The sequence below is a fragment of the Meleagris gallopavo genome, chromosome 8 (assembly GCF_000146605.3).
Source record: "Meleagris gallopavo isolate NT-WF06-2002-E0010 breed Aviagen turkey brand Nicholas breeding stock chromosome 8, Turkey_5.1, whole genome shotgun sequence".
NCBI lineage: Eukaryota > Metazoa > Chordata > Aves > Galliformes > Phasianidae > Meleagris > Meleagris gallopavo.
The window spans coordinates 28,284,895-28,304,112 of NC_015018.2; the positions used below are offsets into that span (position 1 = coordinate 28,284,895).

General features: G+C 38.6%; 1 long non-coding RNA gene across 1 annotated transcript; it reads right to left on the reverse strand.

Moving 5' to 3' along the window:
* Positions 1-1,702: 1,702 nt before the first annotated feature.
* LOC104912040 lies at positions 1,703-16,323 on the reverse strand. The gene is made up of 3 exons (XR_794369.2): positions 16,192-16,323; positions 3,143-3,326; positions 1,703-1,808 (listed from the first exon to the last, which is right to left on the reverse strand). It is a non-coding gene; the product is annotated as an uncharacterized LOC104912040 (long non-coding RNA).
* Positions 16,324-19,218: the final 2,895 nt, after the last annotated feature.

The following is a 19,218-nucleotide window of genomic DNA, read 5'->3' on the forward strand; positions in this document are numbered from 1 at the left end:
TATTTTGTATACATATATATCATACATATGTATGATAAAGAAGTATCACCAACTCAAGCCAAAAAAAAAGGAAAATTATTCAGTATTTTTCCTTCTGATTTTTATGGGTGGGAACTATAAGACTGTAACAACATTCACATTCATGATATTCAAGACGTTAAAACCCTGTATTTAGAAGCATTTGATTTTCCTTGAAAGCATCCAAGAAAAGCTATCAACAAGCCTTTCATTTGCATAAAGTAAGAGACATGAGAAAACTGCATGCCAACACTAATGTAGGTATTCCAGTTTCCTTTTACATCACACAACCAACCGAACTTGACATACATTCAGTCTGTTGGGTTTCCTCACCTTCAATTTTCTTTGTTTTGAGGAAAGCTGCCTCCAGTAATCTACTTGAAAGCAATCAGGGGAAACTGACAGCAATACAGGACAGAAAATGGACGCTTGGTATGAATGAGATTCTCTTCTAAAAGGACTTATCAAAACAAAACAGCCGAGCAGCACATAACATCCATTCAAAGGGCAAAGCATCAGAAAAGACTGATGGGTTTCACTCAGAAGTAGTGAAAGTGATTTGGAACACTTCAGACTAATTAAAATTTACTCTTCAGCGTCAGCAAGAAAGGTTTCTCAGTATCTATGTCAGCTTTTGGTGTATAGCAGCAGCTGGTGTATCACTGAGCACACTACTAGGAGGACATTCATTACTATTTCTTTAATTACAAACACATGCAGATCCAAATTTCATTTGCTTAGAGCAGGGCTCTCCAAAACAAAACGATGAGAACCTTGCACTTCCAGGGCTTTCCACAGATTCCTAAATTCCTCCTAACCAATTAGGCCCACGCATTTTCACCTCCGAACTGACAGCCAGAATGCAATAACTTATCAGACAGAAAGACACGGTATCAAAAAATCAGATTTCATTTTCCACCTTTCTAAGTGCCTGATTACACTTTTTCAGTCAAATTAGAAAACCTGAGATGCTCTTGACTCATCCACTCAGCACAAACATCACCCAATTATGCCTTTACATTGCACTTTGCAGTCCTAGGATTTCAAAGTCGTATCCTTAACTTGCTTTCTTGCTCTTTTCTAGGTTGTTTGTTTGTTTTGAGTGATTTCTTGAGAACTGTTCTTGAGAATGGTTTCTGATCACAAATTCATTTCAGTATCAATCTGTCAAAGACAAACCTGGTGATAGCCTCTTAAAGAAATAATTTACTCTTAGACTTCATTAAATTGTTGAAGTGTTAAAGAGTACAAGAAAATTAACTTCCTATAACATTGTTCTCTTTTTAATACTTACACCTGTGTAACTATACATGGGAAAATTGGAATCTATCAACTCTGAAACCTCCGATTTCATCAAGAAAATACTTTTCCAGTGCCTATAAAAGAAAATGAGCCCTTCAGAACATCCAATTTCTGGGTAAAAGTCATTTGTTCATACTGAAATGAGTAAATGTCTCCTCTGAGCTGTCAAACCAGACAACTTCTGAGAATCAAAAAGAAAAAAAAGAAGAAAAAAAAGATGATTATCAGAGGCAGCCCAGAGTTCTAAAAGGAGGACAAAAAAAATATATATATATATATATGCATCAAAAACCTGAAAGATTGAATCAAGCCAGTTTCAATCAAATGCTGATGAGCCCAAAAAAGCAAGAGGATTCAGAAAGAAGATGGCATACTTACTGCTTGAGGCAGACAGTTCTTTTGGGCTGGAGGACATTGGCTGAGCACACAGCTGACAGAGACAATCCCTTCCATTAAAAGTAACTCGATCACCTGGTGGAAATGGACGCCTGGGTTAAAAAGAAAAATGTATTTTAGCAGAGATTATGCCAGAATTTTTGTTCTGGTCCCTATGCTGCGAGCTTGCTGCCTTCTCCCTCTGCAAATAACATTTTACAGTAACTCAGGCCAAACAGTTTCTGCAATATGGCCTTGGCAAAGTCAGGCACTGGAAAAAATCCAATCCACAGATGCAAGAAGAGCAGAGGTCAGACTTAACTTACTGAAACTACAATACAAGACATTAAACACACTTTATCTAAGAAGATGACAGTGAAATCTGCTTAGACGCAACAGCTACATTTACGGCAGTCTCAGCATGATGCTGTTGACAGCAAACAGCAGAGTACTCAGATGAAGCAGTTGTCTTAGGACAAGGAACTCAAAAATAGATTAGCTTAATCTGTGTTCAGCAATGAAAAACATATTACTGTGGATGTAATGATTCACAAATAATGAAGTTCTAGCTGCTTTCATTATCCTAGAGTTTTAAAATACTTATCTGTTATAGAAACACCCCCAACTGTTACTTGTGCAGATGGTGTTAGGAGAAAGGTAAAGGCTGAACAGACTACAGAAATTTGAGATTATCTGATGAATTCAACAAGCATTAAAAATTTGTGCTGGGCAAAGTTGACATAGCTGCTCTTGTTTGTTGTATAAATGCATGAGCATTTCACTAAAAAGAGAAGCTTCAGCAACTCCAAATACTTAACAAGGAGCTTTACCCTTCTGAATACAGACTGCCCCACACTACATATCATTTCAACACTATGCTTAACAAATGAACATCCGTATATTTCTACACAATAAAACACATATAGCTTTGTTCTAGTTTCCTGGTTTGTATTCCATGTAGAACTAAAAACTGCTTTACTTCTGGGGGACAGGACACAGTGCTTAGAAAGAACTGGGGGAAACAGAGTTGTCCCAAAGACGTGTTATTACACGTTATGCACGAGTTCTCAGGTGTTTTCAATTGTTTAAGTGAACTTATAGTCCAAATAACTTCTCCACTGTACTATCCAAGAGTTTGCTCTACCTCCTTTCTCATTTCTGAGCTGGACTCACCACCACAGCTAAACCCATGCCTATATGGGCATGTAAGTCTAGTATTCCTTCACATGTGAGAGTAAGCTTCTGAGAACAGGGAGCTACATGTAACAGAGAAGCTATATCTCCTGCAGATAAATGAGTGCTGTTTTGAAGACACTCAGAGTTAGACTTGCAGCTCTTCCAAACAAATGTTTCCTACAAAGATCTTGCAACTTCTGTCTCATGGTGACGCTTTTCTCCCTGATGTTGTACGGGGTTCAGGCCACGTAGGCTGAAAGAGATGACTTACTTGCAAACTGTACAGGCAAAGCAGTTGGGATGGTAAGTTTTTCCCAGAGCTGTCACTACTTCTCCTTCAACAAACTCCCCACACCCGTTGCAGCGGGTACCATACATGCGCTGGTAATCCAAGGTGCAAAGGTATTCCCCATTCTTAATGAAAAAGCCTCCTTGTGCCAAGTCACAGCCACACACTGGAAGAAAAAAAACAACAACAACACATATTGGAAAAATATACCTACAAAAGATGTCAGAAACAGTCTGTGCTGCCAACAAATGAGATTACTCTGGTGGTCTTGCTTCTTTATATTGGATTCTTGCCTTCACCTTCATGACATGCCTTGACAACACAGGAGATGATTGGCATTCTCTGGCTACAAGAGACCTTGTAATCAAAAATTTATTTGGAGAAACCTACACAATCACAACTTTAATGCATTCAGGCCTCACCAAGACCTCAGTTATCTTGTATTACCCTGTTAATCACGTCAGCAGAGCTGTATGGAAAAATGGAACTTGGGATTTGATTTCATGCTATTAAATAGAAGATATGATACAGTACAAGATAGTAGCTCTCAACTCTCTGGTTTTATATTTTCCAGTCACTAAGAACTAGTTCCATTGAACTTTCTTTAAAATGTGGAGTTACAAGGGACAGATAGCACTTTAAAAGAAAAGAAATCTCACAACAAAAACTTATTGTCTCCTACCAATTGCCTGTAGCATTGTTTACCTTCCTGATCTCATTCTAGCATTATTATGAGGGTGGAAAGATCCTTTTCTGAGCAGGTGAGCCTTAAGACTTCAGCATGAAGCATGAAGCCCCACCAGACCTAACACAACTACCACTGACCTACTGCAGAAAGAAACATCCTCAAATCAACCCTACTGAATTAGAAGGTATGCATGTATTGTAACTTAAGAAAGACACTGGAGGCAGCTGAAATACAATTATGTCATATCGATTTATTGGTAGATGCAGATACATTCTTAGGGAAGAGAAACAAGGCCTGCCTTCAGAAATATGTTCTGCATGGCATTTACACCTGGTCATCACCCATCTACAGCTGTACTAGGAACAGGATACTCTACAGAATTTTTTCTTCTTGCAGACCTTTATAATGCAGAGCTTGAGGACAGAAGACAGCACGTAAGAGAGCAGAGAAGTCCCTCTAGCATAATTCTATGGCTCCAGACAGAAGAGATGGTTAGCTTAGTACAAACCTTATGCTGTGTTATGGAACTGCAGCTCCTATTTGAGCTCTCTCCAGAATTCCTGAACACATTTTCAATATGTGTGGAGCCCTCTCATTTTGGCACATCTTTTACACACTACTGGACCTTGTGAGAGTTTCCCTTCAACAGCTTGAAGCGCTTGCAGGAATGCTTCCAGCAGGGGAAGAGGTTAAGCCCCTGAGTACAACATCAAGCAAACCACTTCCCATGAAAGGTCTGCACTGCATCAACATCTCCATGCAGTTTTACTGTGGCAGTAACAAGCTGCAGCTGAATTTGTTTCAGGGTCTTTGTTCAGGGTCAGTACACTGCTCAGTTACTCCACATAAATCTCTGCACGGTGCCACAGTGCAAACTGTGAATGACCCTATTTGTTTGGAGCTAGCTTGGAGAGCTCTTTATCGTACCCTGCAGACAGCCCCTCTAACTCATAGGTACCATTAGTGTTGGTAGATACAAGCTCTACAGTTTATCACAATGTTTGAGAGAAAACGCTGTAGTAACAACATTCCAACAGCAACGATATAAAAGACCATAACCGCACAGATATAACAGGTGCAGTTGCTTAGCTGCATGGTTTACAGTGTTGTAGAAAAGAACATAAATTACATGGTCATCAAAAAAAAAAAGTCACTTTGAGAGAAAAATTCCACGTAGTACCTGGGCTAATGGGAAATTCTCCCAAAGGCATTCACTGATTTTAGGCCACCAAAGCAAACCTGCGCAATTCTTTCTTATACTGGCTCCTGGAAGAGCATCAGGCAGGAGGTAAGGACACACTACCTACTTTTATCTACTCTTTGTTTCAGAATCATGCATCCCTTTTCAGCCCAAATCACAAACAAGGTGATCCTACCTGCTCATTGGTCTGGTCTGCAATACTGCATTATGGTCAACAGAGCAGAACCAAACTTTCCACTTAGTTTCCTGGCTCAAATACTTTAGGTGATATCAATCTGAAGTGCTAAAGCTTGTGTCAGATTACAGTGTCAAGCAGGAGAGCAAGATACGGAGCATTACAAACTGTTTCTTCTCCTATCCCATGTTCATATTGCTGTGAATTCATGCTAACAGACTTAAACTGGAAAAACAAGGGATTTACAGCTAAGACAACCAGTGCAGGGCAAACTTAGAAACTTTCAGCCTTAGAAGCTGCCCACAGGTCCTTTACAGAGGAGTATAACGGCTGTGATCTGCTGGAGGCAAAATACAGCAGCTCACCTCAAAGAACTGACAAAATAAATGTGCCAACAGCACAGTGGGTTCTGCCCCATTCCCACACACTTGCTCAAGGAAAATGTAGTTTGTGTGGCACAGCCTTGCTTTCACTTCAGGGATTGGTGAGGAGCGGAAAATATGTTTTCTTAAATAACAGAGATTTTACTACTTTATACACTACCACACATTTCTCCCCGCAAGCGGGTGCTTTATTTTAACAAGCTTTCATGCGGCTGCTTCTTTTTGAAACAATGAATATTTTAGAGACATTGTGTGGTTTAGATTAACTCCTCCATTCCCCAGATAACACTTAGCTGCTCCACCATCAATGCTTCAGAAAGTGTCTCTGAAATGTTCAGGTAATTTTTCTGTGTTTATTTATACCTAAGTACTGGGAGAAGGCTGAAGTAAAGAGAAAAAAGATTAAAAATCTTGCCACATCTCTACTATGTATAATTTATGATGCAAGCAACCAAATCATATGAGAATATACTGGATCTTGAATACGCCAAACGTGAATAAAGAGTATTAACCACGTGTAATTTGGACCAATTACTTTCCCAAGAACTACTGTTACCTTTAAGTGTCTAATCTGCACTGCTCGTGTCGGTCATTTACACACTACAGTTTATAGTACTTCGTGGATTAGATAAATAACTCTACATTTGAATATAGAACAGTGGCCATGTAAAGTGCTAGCCATGTATTGCTCTACTGGTAAAAATAATTGTACTGGTTATAGGATGAAGGACTTTCAAGGATCAATTGGAGTCAAGAGTCAATTTGAGTATTAAATTATACACCAGTGTCAACAAGATACCTGTTTTGCTCCAAAAAGATATCCATAGTACTACACTAGCATTTTTGGCCAGCGTGAGAGACAGAAAGCAATGCATTCCAGAATGGCCAACTCCTTTGAAGAGAAAGTGACATGGGAGATGGGAGACTGAATCTCACAATTCTGTTTTAATGTGAGATAAGTCAAGGTCTTAACTTGAAACCAACATCCTGCAGTAGCATCAAAAACACTGGACTACTTGTTTCATGTGGGATTTTAAGTCTTCTTTATGCATTTCTATGAAAAAGCATAAATTGCTAGCTGGCTTCTTAAAAAACCTACATACAGCAGCTCCCAATATTTTTCCCAGTGGTTTCAGCCACTCCTATCACTTCTTTGTCTTTGCTTTGTCTGTGGAATCGAGTAACAGAAACTGCTGTTCACAATGGTCCAGAACATCAGCTTAAGCCTTACACTGCAAGTAATTCCATAATAACCCTCTTCACAACACTTGAGAACACTCAGATCAAATATCATAAATTCTGATTATTAAGGGATAAGTAAATAAGCAGCAGTTACTGAGAGTTCTTGAAAAATGTAAATATGAAATTCAGAAAGAGGATCAGGGAAACAAGTTCCAAGTCCTGCCACAAATACCAAGTATGTCATATACAACATCCATTATCTCCCTTGTTATAACGAGCTAATATCACATTAGCTAACTGCCTTGAAAATTAAAATTGCAAGGTGTTTGGGGCAGGGATTGTAAATTCTCTGTGTTAGACTATTGCCAAGCCCTAGAGATCTAATGAATGTTACTGTAACAATAATTAATAGAATACTAACGAAAAGTACACACTAAGATGCAAGTTAGAATTGAAGTAGTATCAACACTGGCATCCTCCTGGTTTCACATTTCTGCAGAGAACAGTGTTAATATTTCATGTGCAAACAAATTACATTTCACGGTGGCATTAAATCCACAAGCAGACAAAACTCAATTATCAGTGTCTATGGAGAATTACAGAGAACTATTGTTAAGGCTCTATTATAATGCTACAAAAATGCTTTAAGATGGTTTTCAGATACAGCTCCAGAAAAAAAAGAAAACTTTTATTCTTCCTTTTTTTCTACTGACCTCCATTTTCTTTAAAATACTCTTTTCAAGTTAACATGGCATTATTATGTAACCATTAGGCAGAAAATAGTGCAACCTCCATTCCACATCCCTACCTCATCTTAGGCTAATCCTGATTTGGTGACCATCTAGACATTTTCCACTAGAGATAAAGCTTAAGTACACCTAGGATAGGTTTGCTCTTCCAAGTCACCTTCGGTGGATCCAGTTAAATCATGGAGAAATTGAGAATATCTACTTTAACGCCTAAAAGCTGTCAGCTGCTGGTACTCAGACTGCTAGAACTTGTGCTTAGAATGCATGAATTGGAATACTGCCATAGAGGGCTTAAAACTATATGCTTCAGAAGGTGCTAAATTTCATACAGGGCTATGGAATACTCACATGTCTACAGAAAAGTTTCTTCATACCCTCCTTCAGTTTGCATTTTAGCTTGCAGCTTTAAGTCTACAAATAATCCAGCTTCAAATTAAGGCATTCATCATGCACTGGATTTGCCTCAGAAGCTGTATATAGTAGCTTTCTGGCTCTTTGCTGTGGTTCTCTACCAGTGAGTCACCTTTTGAAAAATTCACTTAGTCATCATAGCTTACTTTACCTGCCTAGACAATTGGTTTAATAAGGATGGATAATCAAAAGTAGCTTTCAGTGCCACTCCTGTTCTAGCTTCCTCTGCCATTCCATCTTCAGTATCATACAAAGGTGCTGTGGCAGATATATCATTTGTAAAAACAAAAACAAAAACAACACTATAAACTATGAATAAAAGGATTCATACACTAACAAGTATTAAACTTTATTCCTTTTGTTCAGCCATAATGTCAAATGATGAAAAGGGGGGAAAAAATTGTTTGGAAACTCTTAAAAAGGCAGTAATTATTTTTAAAAAGATGCTCCCACTATCACCATTTTCCTTTTGAAGTCTCCTCTCAGTCCCTTATTTTCTTTGTTAGTCTCTCTGAATGAGTTAAATTCTCTCATGTAGGCAAGCTATGAATTCAGACACAAGTAGAGCTGCTTATTATCTGAACCACCAGCAGATTCATCATCTTTGGTGTCCCCACCGCAGGAAGCACACACAAATCTGCAAGAATTAAAGACAAGTCTTGGCAACTCCACATTACGATGAATTTTTGCAGACAATTTAGCACATGTGTTCCTATCACTAATCAGATTTAAGCTACATGGACTGAACAAGGGTCACCCAGACTGTTAACATTTGTGATCAGAAAAATGCTGTTCCAACAGGCTGTTTTCAAGAGATTGAATCAGAAAAAATAAGCATGACTCTATCCATGCCTGGTGCACAACTTATTATACAAACAAGGAAGGCATTTAAACTGCTTTTTTCTCTTTTTGCAACTGTGCAAAATTAATGATTCTGATCACAAATCTACTCAAGATTAAAAATATTGGCTGAGCTAAGTGACAGTTAATAAGAAACATCACAGTATTGTCTTTTGTTTTTTCCTATGCTGATGGAAAATACTTCAAAAGAACTCATTAATGAAACCAATAATGGTTAATAAGCCATGCTTCAGAAGGCAAAAAACAAGAGGCATTCTGCAAGCATCTATCACAAAATTATTCTACCAGCCAAAAGTGAAGAAAAACCATTTCTTGAAGACCCTGCTTAACATGAAGAAAGGAATTCTATTTTACTTGTCCAGAAGCTCTCTTTGGAAACAGAAGATGCTGGGGAGCAGTTCTATTCCTTGAATAGAATAATAGAGAATTAAATAAATAACAGAAAACTTATCTTCAACAGCTCCTGGAGGAAACAAGCCTTTGTTCTGGAGTCTGTATCAAAGGATTTAACATTCTGAACACGTGATTCTGCCTCTCTTGTGAATGAAACGTGCTGGAACACACTTCTGATGCACACTATACAGAGAATACAGACCTACAAAGTTTTTCTTTCTTGAACTGTAGCAGAGCTACTATTTTGCAACTCTGGAGCACAGGATTGGAAGTGTTGTCAGTGCTGCTGTCAGCTCACAAAGCTGCGGTGCTGCACATGCAAACCAGGCATTTAAGACAAAGTGTAACTGCTTAAGAGCAATATAACTGCCTGCGATCCTCCATGACAGCATCATCCTTGAGTTGAATCACTTCCAAGAGTTAACAGGGATGATGAAAATGGGGACATTAGAATTTTTCAAAACAAACAGAAGTAGGATTTGATCCTACTGAGTATTACGTAGGATTTCCATGGTGTTATTTTCAGATACAGTTGAAAAATGGGCCCTTTGCACAATAATTTCATGTTGACATTAAGCAAAAATTGTTTAATATCTGAAGAAATAAAACCACAAAAGGAGACTGCGTGAGCATAGGCACTCAATCTGCGGAAATGAATGTGATTCATTACAAAAAGTCTAATGATCTGCTTTGCCATCATGCATTAAATAAGGTGTAAATTCAATTTCCTGTTGGGTTTTTTCTTTCTCATATTTCTTGGCTTCACAGAATAATGAGGCTGTATTTATGCAGATAAATATTCACATATTCTTTAATTCTTATGAAGTAATGAGTTGTTTGAAGATAGGAATTTGGCAACGTATCAGTTCGTCATTTACATCCAAACAAATACACAGAAAAGTCTGTTTTAGAGTTTTCTGGTATTTATTTTCGGTAGTGGCTTTTGCTTGGTTTGTGGTTTTTTTCTCTTTTTTTTTTTTCCTATTTTTGTTAGTTTTCTTTATTTTTGTCTAAGAGCTTAATAAATCCTGTATTGATGAAAGCAAAGCCCACATTCATTAAAGTTCCAAGTTTCCCCTTTTCAAACAAAATAAGTGTTTGTCTGCCTTTGTCCCATCCCTCTAATCAGCACTTTTCTAGATGGCAAAACCTTTGGTTGCATAAGTCATTTAAGGAACAAACACACGTCCAAATATGTATCAGCAGAACACCAGAAGAGAACAGTACATCTCAGTAGTCTGTCTGCAATGGTAGTGCCTCAGCACGATCCTCAGCACTATTATGAAACTGCATGCAGCTTTTTGCAAAACCTGTAACAGAAATCATGGTAACTTTTTGTAATGCTCCTGCTACTGAAGATTTTCTTTGCCATACACTGATGATGGATACATTTTTGCTCCAAGCTATTTGGAACTGTGTCCAGTGCTCTCAGTTGTTCTGGAATCACTTCTCATTTCATCAGATTGTCTCTAGAAACAATCCTGGAAAGTGAGAAGAGCTTTACCTACATAAAACAAATGGAGGTGATAAAATCTGCTTCATTATCTAGTCACCAGCTTGGCTGGAAGAAGCAGCCAAAATACCTTCTAAGCAAAAGAAGAAATACATTCATCCCTCTTCCCCCATTTGGTATAAGACCCCATGATGAACATCCCCTAGCCTCCAGCCAGGCCTTGCTCCTGTTCCCTTCAAAAATCTTGACCCTACGCTCTGAACAACCAGCCTGCATGACTACTTAGTGCCACCATTACAATGTAAATCTCCCTCACTGGGATAACTGAGTAAAACATACAAGCATTTAATGTAAGTATTCACTCAACAGAAACTGTGAGCCATGAGTGTGTTTCAGATAAAGTCAGATTGAATTTAATCAACTTTCTAATCAAAACAGTGTTATGCCCTAAGTCCGACTCAGTCGGCACTCCTTGTTTTTCTCTTTATCACCGAAGATGCAAACAACAACCCTGCACGGCAGAATCTTTCCTGAGCCTGACATGCATATATTCCAGTCTTTCTGGCAAACTAACAGACCAGCATCCAACCTCAGCAGCAAGTAAACAACCACCATGTATAATGTAGCAGTGCGACAGCTTCCCAACTTAGGCATCAATACTTTCTGCACCAGGATGGAAACAATGGCAAGAACCATTCAACCATTTTTAAACACCTTTCAGATTAAACTAAGCACAAGGTAGAGATCAAAGTCATTTCTGGGTCTGCAGGAAATGAACCTTGAAGAAAATGCAGTCAGTGGGAAAATGTCAAAGTTTAGCCTTGGAGTGCCTGGCTCTACTTACTTAGATGAGAGATTTCTCAAAAAATAAGCAAAACAAAGATGTAAAAATATAAAAGGAAGTCTACCTAACTACATACAACAAGCCAGGCAAATGAATTCCATGATCCATGTGGGTCTCTTACAACTTGAAATATTCTATGAAGGATACACTGACAACAAAGCCAAGTAGCTTTCCATATTCTCAGAAGGATGCTGTGCCCCACTCACCAAGCACCTGTAAAGCATCCTGCTAGCCTTCCATTTTCAAAGGGATCTGGTTGCTTATTAAAATCTGACATGGCATCTGTCAGCACTCATCAATATCAGCCAAGCTGTGTAATTAACTTCATTTCTTGTCAGATGTTTGGTCGCTGAAAGGGACCTCAGGTCCAAGAAAACTCAGATCAGTGCTCCTCATTCTCTTGCATGGAACTTTATACTATGAAAAGGATGCAGAGTAGCAATTCAGTATCATGGCTCAGATTCCTAAACTCATGACCATCCAAAATCAGACGTAGTAACATTTCTGTTCTACTTGTATTTGCTGCAAGAGCATTTCAAGCTCATATTTATCAGTGTTTCTGTTCTAATGTTCAGAAATGCCCTTTGTCTAAAGGTAGACGCTCAGGTTTTAGAAAAAAACACACAAAAAAAACCCAAAACAATCAAAAAGGCTTAATAACATTAAAGGCTGCTTTAATAACTAAGCTGAAGAATGGAGTTCACAAATGGGCAAGCAGAACTGTAATGTACTGCAAGGGAATTATGAGCCAGTGGAGGTTTTACATAAAGAAAGCTTTTTGGTTCAGTGATTTGGAGCTTCAAGGCACCTTGTGCAATTTCCTGATATTCAGGAAGGAGTGCTTTCTATCGACCAGTCACATCAGCTTGCCCACAGATCAGTACTATATTTGATAAGTATTTGTGGAAACACATATTTTTTCACACAGTGCACTGGATATCTGCTACAAGAGTACCCTCGTATTTAAACTTTCCATGCACTGATGCTGACCTATTAATAGCACTAACAACCCAGCAGTCAGTCTGCAGTCTCCTCCTGCTGCCACAGGAGGAATCTGACAACAGATCAAAGGTCAAAGAACTAATGATTTAGAACACATTCCAGCTTGTTGATATAGTGTCTGCTTACATGACCCTAGCTTCTTCCCAATCCTTCAAGGGAGGAACATCCAGTTCAAAGTCAAAGATTACAGAGCATCCCTACATGCAAACTCAGAAACCCTCCTCCTTCCTTGTTAATTTCTTTCAACTACAGATGATGTAGCCTTGCAAAATCATAACACAGACAAAACAGACATGTCTAGAATTGAAACACAAAGGACACTGAAAGTACACACTGATGTAGATTTTCCTAAATAATCTTGAAAGACATCTAACTTAGAGGACAGATGGCACAGTTGTTCCGTAACTAAGAAACTACTTCATGCTAATTTATAACAATACTCTAAGAGAAGCTACAAGTTGCTTTTACAAGTTGCTTTCCATGGGAGACCTGGCTTTGGGGAATGCTTCATGAATGCCAAAACTCAGCTTTGTCTCATAATTAGCTGGTAATTGCTCTGATACTTTTATTGCGTGCAAAATATCCATATAAAGTGAAATATTTCCTCTTGGTATAGCCTAATCAAATTATAGACATTTATGTCACTTAGTGGGGACCAGAAAACTTTAGGACACCACCCATATTCACAAGTCAGGACTGCTCATTTACAAAGGTGGTCAGGTTTATTTGTTAGGATTCTACCACACAGCAGCTGCGTTTTCCAATTTATATGCAACATCAAGAACAGGGACACTGCCCACTATTTGAAACATTCCTAATATTATACTGTTGTTAAGATAACGCAATGTATTTCTACACGTGCCAAAATCAAGCACTGTTAATGTCTACCTTGTTATAAACAAAGCTTAAAGTTTGTTCTACTAAGCAGTTGGCTGTACTGAAACTAGAATTTCCCTCTAATCCAAAAGATGAATCACAGACTTATTATTAAGTCTTAGGATGCCAATTTAGCTAGCCTCAAAATTTCCACTCCTAGTACTTGCAATAGGGTAAAATGAACTGTAATCAACTGACAATGATAAAAAATATCATTCACATCACATTTTAAACTGAGATATTAAAATCTCTAGTAGTGCACATCAGAATTCACAGCCCAATCCCAGGCACATTTACATAGGAAGACACTGGAGTAGGTAGTCTTAAATTTCCCAGAGAAATTATTAATGTGCCTCAAAGTTTACTACATTATAAGCCACTAATTCACTCTTATTACTGTTAACAGTTATTAAAGACAAAAAGTAAATCAAGGAGGTCTACAGCTCAGTCTCATCTCCCTCTAGCCTTTCCATCTAGGCCTCCTTCTTCTTCACCTGTTGCTTCCATTGCCAGGTAACCATTAACAATTTGGTTTAAGAGCAGTGTACTCCTGATTAATAGATAATAAAACCTATTTTTTACAACTGGAGATTAATGAATAATGAGACAAAACAGAATCCAACTAAATTTGTATTTCCAATGCAGAACAGCAGTTCTTTATCAAGATGAGTGACTTTGTTATAACACAGCAAAATACAATCTGCTCTGCATGGCGCTCCTAGAGCTGCACTCCTAAACATCTCTCACTCATTCCGTGCCCATCATTCCCTTGTTTGCTCTAGCTCTAAGTCAGCTGCTGGCTGCTTGAGATTCCTTGCCTATCAGAGGTCCCAGAGAGCTTGCTTTCTAGGGCACAAGTCACACCACTTTCAGCTCTGATCTTTCAACAGCTCTTATCTGGACCTGTAAATAGAATCTAGCGGGGCAGATAGGACAAAACAGCAGTAGGTTCTCAATGGTATGGAATAACAGCTAGCCGCATCTTATCTTGGGGGTGTGGAAACACACTGATGGGTAGAGGTTTTCCTTGCTGTCTTCGTCAGGAAGCAGTTTTACTCTGTTCTGAGACTGAGAAGGACACAGCACCAAACTACAAAGCTTGATGACATTACATGACACATGATCATGTCCCAAGCTGGCCGAGGCAGCATGGAGGTTTAAGTCCCCATTCCTACAGTGCTTCAACCACTGCTGACATATGCATGCCAAGCAGTCACAGCAAACCTCTGACATAACCTAGGAAGTACAACTATGATCACATCAAACGTGCTTAATACCATCACGTAAATGAAGTTGTGAGCATTGACAGCAACAAGAAAAAGGAATCCCATACACAGCAGGCTAAAAATAAATGGCAGCACTGAAACCATGCTACTTTACAACCTGTGCAACAGCTTTATGAGAAAGCCCTCATCTTCACTACACTATCAGATTAAATCTAGAGGTAAGAGGTTAAACATTTTCAGCAGGTGTAACAGCAGTCAGACACATACAAGTTCATTCAAGGCTATTGTACTGTAGATGTCTGAGTTGAAATCTCAAGAACAAACAACTATAAAGAAAGGAGAAGGACAAATAAACCAGTTGTAGAGGCAGATGATGCATACTGCTCTCAGTATCTGGTGTTATTTTCTTCAGCTAACAACATGTTTAAACTGAGGGGGTCTAACTTAACCTCCCGTAGAGGAGCAGTCACACCAAATTAAAAGCTTATTAAACCAAGGAGAAAATGCTTAGTTTAGCAGCTGTGTCCCACTTGTATGAACCATATGGACAGACAATATGCAATATGAGTAAATAACTACACTGTTTAAAACAAAAGTACATCCACTTAAATATGAAAGGCTGACAAAAAACAAGCTGTGAAACTCAGGTAAAAGCCTCAAAACAGGACTTGAAGCTAACTCCCTGACACAATCCTTTTCTTCCTCTAAATGGAAGACATATAAACACTGAAAAGGACAGCACTACTTACTGCCAAGCCCAACTAATAAGGAATGGACTGAATGAGAAGTTGGTGGGAGAGTTAGAGGTAGTTGGAGACCAAACAAGTGGAGGCTGTAAAAAAGAATTGGAGGCCTAATGGTAGAGGAAGACTAATGGAGGCCAAAAGTGAATGGGAGACAGTGGGAGAGCAGGAAAAAAAAAAAAAAAAACAACTCCGGGCATGGCTCAAAGTTACTGTAAGATTCTAAGAAAAGTGGAGGCGAAGAGGGAGTAGGAGGTCAGGGAAAAATCCTAAGTGAAGATGAACTGGGTTTTGGAGACTCTGGATGAGAGGTGGGGGACAGAAATGTTAGAGGCTGAAAGGTAGCTGGATGCCAAAAGTGTGTGTGAAGAAAGGAAAGAAGTGGAGGTTGACAGGGAGTGGCAGAATGGAAAAAAGTAGATGGAAAAAAGTAGATGGCAAGAGGAAGTGGGAAGCTGGAAAAAGAGTAGTACATAATTACAGAAATATATGAGTATTCCAAGCAGAACATGCTATTTTGGGTCTTCTAGTAGTGGTGAATTTATTCCTACTCCTCCAGTGAATCAAACATCCAGGATAATTTTTTTTCTAAATTAAACTGTAAATGTTTGCACACTGAATTTTTGTTATGTGTGGTGTTGATCATCTTGCTGCTTGTATATCTGTGATTCAGCCCATCCACCATTCATTCTTCACCTTCCCCACTAAACAAATATATTCTCATATTAAGCAAGAGGAATATCTGCAACTTTAGAGACTGCAGGAAGCTTTACCTCTCAAAACTGGCTTAAATTTCATTTTCAGAAATTGACTCTTTTCTAACAGATGAACATCCAGGTCTTACCTTTGCAGGTGAAGCATTTGATGTGGAAGTGCCTGGACTGAACACGGAGTACTTCACCTTTACATGGCTCTCCACACTTATGGCAGTGGATGACTGGCTTTTCAGTTGGGTGGTGGGGCTCTTGAGGATGGGCCACTGTCGAACAAAAAACATAATTTAAACCTACAGAAAAAGCCTTTCTCCTGTACATAAACATTTCATTCATTTTTCATCAAAACGCATATTTATCTGAACACACTTCACACTCACCAAAAAACATAACCACTTCTAAAAATACAGCCTTTTCATTAAACAGTAGCCTAAGCCATTCGCATCTACTACCTCTTTCCACATGGACATGGAAAGACAAGGAAAATTTCCCTTCACAGTTCAGGCAAAGAGAAAGAAAGGAAACTAACTCCAAGCCATGTTTTGTGAAAACAAATGAACAAGGTTGCCTGACTCTGCATGCAAACGGCTATATTAGAACTACAATTTTGCTACAGCACATACCTAGCACGGGGAAAGTACACAAAAGAGACCAACTTTGTTTCTGCTCCCAACAATTCTGGAAGCAACTCCCCGCATACCAATCAGACATATTATGAGTAGACAGAAATGACCAAGGCACATGCAATATAGTCAGGGAGACAAAATTCCAGGTACTGGTAAATTATCAGCTATCCCACAGCTCTGAGCTGTATCCTTTACAAATGCCTTGGTGAAGAAATGCTGCTATCAACTCTGCATTAATAATAAAAACCAATTTGAGTTAAAAGGAGTAACAGCATGAAGAACAGATAAATAGATAAACAACCATTTCTGCTGCAAGTTCAGCCAAACTAACATGGTAGTTGCTATTTTCTTCTCTCTTTTTTTTTTTTTTCTTCACTCTAAAAACCTTCAAAGAAAATTCCTCTGCACTCCTCTACTCAAATGCCAAGTTTTGAATACCTCCTCTGGTAGCCTACTTCAATTATTTCTCAGGGAAATAATCAGAATTCAGTTGGCAATGCCATCCAGTATATTAATTAGTAGTCCATCTAAATATGACCTCACTAAACGCCTTGCCTTGAGTGAACCTCACCTAATAAGGCTGCAATACAATTCCATTTCTGGAATAGAAGATATTGTTCTTCCATACAAGACTAGGAACAATTAGCTTGTTACCATGGAAATGCACAGTTTGTGCAATAAGGAAAAGAAAGTCCAAATACCAAAAACCAAGAGAGATAATCAGAGGCAAAGGTTAGCAAAGTAAGAGATGAGGAAAATTCCACTTCTGACCCAGACAGCCCGAGATGGGCCCGATGCCAACTGAAGAAAAGGTATGAGAAAGCATATTTTTGAAGTTGCTCAAAAGAGGAACTGGATTGAGGATTTGGGCAAATGCCACCTAGGACCTGCATGGTGCAGAGTGAAATCTATTTCTAAGTATTCTGCTCACAGACTCAGGCGGAGTACAATGTAACATATTCTGCATGCCAGCATGAAGATTTTCTCATATTAATTTGAAAGACAAGCTTTTGCTCTTTATTGGTTGTAAAAAAATATTTTCAAGACTGGTACAATAATGCAACTTCACGTTCTGCTTTCACAGCCATTTAAATGAACACAAATACTTTGAGTTGCTATTTCCAGACTGATCTCTTTAGTGAAGCTAATTATGTTGCTCGTCTGACTGGCCTCAAATTGGAATTGTAGGTCAAGATTTCAGTAACTGACTTGTTCCCTTGCAAGGAACTGCTTGCAAGCTTTTTCCTCTGCAATATGCAATGCACGCAAGGCAAAGTTGACCCTTTATAGGCATCAGTGCGGACAGAACAGAGAATTAAAGAAATGCTAATACCTTTAACAAACAGTTGATTTAAATTGCTCCTGACTGAAGTCCAAATGAGTATTAAAATTGTGAACTGCTTTGGGTCCAAAAAACCCTGAGCTAGAAATTAGAAGTGCTGACCAGCTCAAGATTCTTCAGCCTTGAATTACAGTGGCAGACCCAGACCAGGTTACAGTCTACTGTTCATAGGTCTTAAGTACCTTAGTGAATGCTTACATATAAACTGATGAAAAGAAGTTTTATCTAAAAGAAAATTAGTATTTTCCTTTTATTTGTGTTAGCTAGGAGCAAACCTGCACGATCTGTTTTACACTGTGTGGCCCTCTTAGGTTACTCTAAAATGGATTTGTTTCCAATTTAAAAGAACATAAATTAATAATTTTGAGGGAGACAAGCTGGTCTGAGGCTTCCATTCTTGCTCACAAGACCAGCTTAAGTAAATAATTAATGAAGAATTAATGCTTTCTTCAGCTTTCTTCATTTGGGTTTCCAATAAGACAAATCAATGGCCTATTAAACACCGCATTTACCAAGGATAGCATTTACAGACTGGGTCAACAGGGAAGTATGGATTACATTTTTTACTTCAGAAATAAAGGAAAAAAAGCAAAAATAAAGCAGAACAAGAGAGAAAACAGGAAAAACACCCCCATTTTTCTATGAGGAAGACTGTAGTCACTTTCCCATCTCCACATGACAAACTTAAAGCACTTTCCGAGCAAAATTAAGGAATTCATTTGCTGTGTAAAGCTTAAATCCGCCGCGCCAGAGCTGCTTTATGCAGGACAGGTCATTGCACAAAGTTCTAATAGTAATTACATGTTTTGCTGCCTCAGTCAAAAAAAAGACCTCAGTACTGACACCAAGTCTTTCTGGAATGAAAATTACAGCTATTCCCAGAAGGGTAGCAGTTGTTTAATTAAAAAAAAAAAGTGGAAAATAAATTCTGCATCCTCCCTTATTGATGATTCTCTCCCTCAGTTTGACCTGAATGCAGAACTGCTAGGAAACCAGACTTGAGCTAAGGGGTGCTTAGCTGCAGATCCTGCTGGCAAGACTCCACATCTCTGCTGCAAGCCACAGAATATTTTGACTTTTTATTCTAAGTCAGAAAGAAGCTTCTGGGAAATGCCTTGCTATGATAGTGTTGCAAAGCAGAGGTTACAGCAAAATACACTTGATTAAATTCTATAGTCAGCTGAAGTAAA